Here is a 2,857-nt window from a genome sequence, read left to right on the forward strand (position 1 = left end):
ATAAAAAATACAGTAATATTGTAAAATATTATTAGGATTTAAAACAACAGTTTTGTATTTTAATATATTTTAAAATGTATTTATTTCTGCGATGCAAAGCTGCATTTTTAGCAGCCAGTACTCCAGTCTTCAGTGTCACATTCTAATATGCTGATTTGCTGTCCAGGAACCATTTCTTATTACTATCAATCAAAGACTATAGAATACCCAAGAAATGTCACTCATATAGTTTTGAATGGGGAAAAATGCAACGACCTGCCTTCTGAGCAAAAGAGCCAATCGCTAATCGGTAAAGTCAGCGCGTCACTTCAGCTGCCATTAGAAGCCCCGGTTGCTAACGCTCTGAGATGTGCGGTTAGGACTGCGCATGCACACTGGCTGATCTAGCCTGAAAAATACGCTTTTTTAAATGCTATTTGAGCAAAATAAACAACATTTATGATACAGTTGTTGTCAGATTTCATTAGTGATGTCAAATATGAAATTTAATCGTAAGCTTAGTAAACAGTTTTGGAGAATTTGATGTTTCCCCATTCAAAGAGATAGGAGCTGCACTTGCATGCCCGAGAGGCGTTTCAAAGATGGCCGCCAAGTGGCATGACTTGCCTTAAAGGGACTTTGCTATCAATGCTAAAAGTTGTACTGTTTATGTACTTGAGCTGAGAGAATACTATGGCCTGACACCCAGAAACAGACCACTGCAGATATAAAATTGGTATCCCAAAAGAATTTAAATAAATAAATAAAAAAGCTTGAATGAGTGCCACTGACTATTTGCACAATATAAAAATATTATTGCAAATTTTATGTTGTTCATTATTTGTAATACATTATTTTTTCATATTTAAATCTCACGATTTAGACATTAAAAAAGCAATATGACAAAAAGGGTCCAAAAAGGGCCTCACGACACCATAATCCATCCTTTTGCTGTTTTGGCGATACTTTGGCATTAGACCATGCTTGAATCATTATAACAATAAGACTTTTCTTTTGATTTTGGAGTAAAATGTGACCTAGACATCGCTGCTTAAAAAACTGGATTTTGAAACTAACCTTAAAAGCTGATCTCCCAGAAAAGAGCTCAAAACGTCTCTAAAACCAGCCTCAAGACTCGCAAACCAGCTTAAGCCTTAAGACGTTTTTTTTTTTTTTTTAGGGATGTTCTTATAAGAAAGATGGAGGACCACAAACAATTACTGTACTTTTCATTTAGTTTTTATTTATACTCGAAATGCTTTACATATCATCTAAAATAAATGATATTAACAGTTAAGTCCTCTCTACATCAGTGTGTTTGGAAAGAATTACAACAGACAAAACAAAAGAGAGTAATTGACACCATTCCAGTGATTCCCATATAAGGCAATTCCCATATTCGCAGCACTTCTGAGGAAAAAGATTGTCATGGCAATGGGGTGATGAACCACTGACCAGGTCAAATGCAATCAAAGGGCAGGTGCACTGGTCAGTTATGGCACGGATGCAAACTTGCCTCAACTTGATAAGATGCATGAAATGGTGACACAGACTACAGCGATGTGCAGTTACGAGAACACAAAGGAATCCAGCATTTTGACCGCAACCTCACGGTCATTAAAAACTCACACGGATGATATAAGGACTAACATACCTAACCTCAAAGGTTAAAGATCTGAGCTAGTTCTCGGGTTCACATCCTAGAAGGACCATCATTTCTGGAAAAGAAAAGGCTCTGCTACATGACTAAATATCCTCAAAGTAGGACTAAAATATTTCAATGAAAATATCTTTAACTAGTTAACTCAAGACTAACATGCTATCAGGTGTGAACATCTATAAATCCATCCAGATGTTCTATTCTATAAAACATATATACAGATGCAGACCAGATGACCACTATACAATTACGCTAACTACCTGTTATTTGCCCACAAATTAATTCAGGAAAGACACTAAAATTACTACACTAAAAATGACAAAGAGATACTGTCATTTTATGCCGAAGCTTGTTCATTTGTAAATACAGAAGACATGCTGTTGTTACCTGACAGGAACACAGTTTCAATCTGTTATATTATCAGAGCACGGAGGAATACATGGTGAGCCAATGCATGACCTAAAGTGCTGGAAGGAAGTGGAACTGGAAGGTGAGCATTGCATTTCTACGTGCTATATGGCTTGAGAGCTTTTACTAACACAGTTGAATGGTTTTATCTTCTCAGGAACGAGGCTACATACAGAACAGTCCAATTTGTTGCATATACGGATGAGCATTAGATAGAGCTGTCACGATGATTCAATTCTGACCGGTCATACAAATAGTGGTGATCTGTATCAATTTAATATGATTTTTCAATATTTTTCGGGTTTTTTAAATGCTTGGAATAATGCAAATTAGGGATGCACGATATTATCGGACTGATATCGGAATCAGCCGATAATGGCTTTAACTGTAAATATCGGCATCGGCCCGATATGAAATATTATGCCGATATGTCTTGCCGATAAGAGAAATACGTTAACTCACATGTGCTCAGGGTGTGCTAGTGATTAGATCATGTCAGCAGTGTGGCTCATTCTTGCAGCAAAGTTTTGTCTGAATGATGATTAGATTGACTGTTTTGGATCGCTGCATTTAATCTGTGAAACCACGTGCAGAATGACCATTCGGTGTGTGAAAGTGTAAACAGTAATAGCACGTGCAGAGGCAGCAGCGGCAGCCTCCCACAGGTCCTAAAGCCCATTCGGTAAGGAGTTTTAATCTGTAGGGGGCGCTGTTGGCCTACTTCAATTTAAATTAAAAGTAAAATAGCCTACCAAAGTAATTGATGACATCAAATAATGAGTATGTTTTGATTTAAAGGTCAGAAGCTAT

The sequence above is a fragment of the Sinocyclocheilus anshuiensis genome, unplaced genomic scaffold, assembly GCF_001515605.1.
Source record: "Sinocyclocheilus anshuiensis isolate Anshui unplaced genomic scaffold, SAMN03320099.WGS_v1.1 scaffold1473, whole genome shotgun sequence".
Lineage (NCBI taxonomy): Eukaryota > Metazoa > Chordata > Actinopteri > Cypriniformes > Cyprinidae > Sinocyclocheilus > Sinocyclocheilus anshuiensis.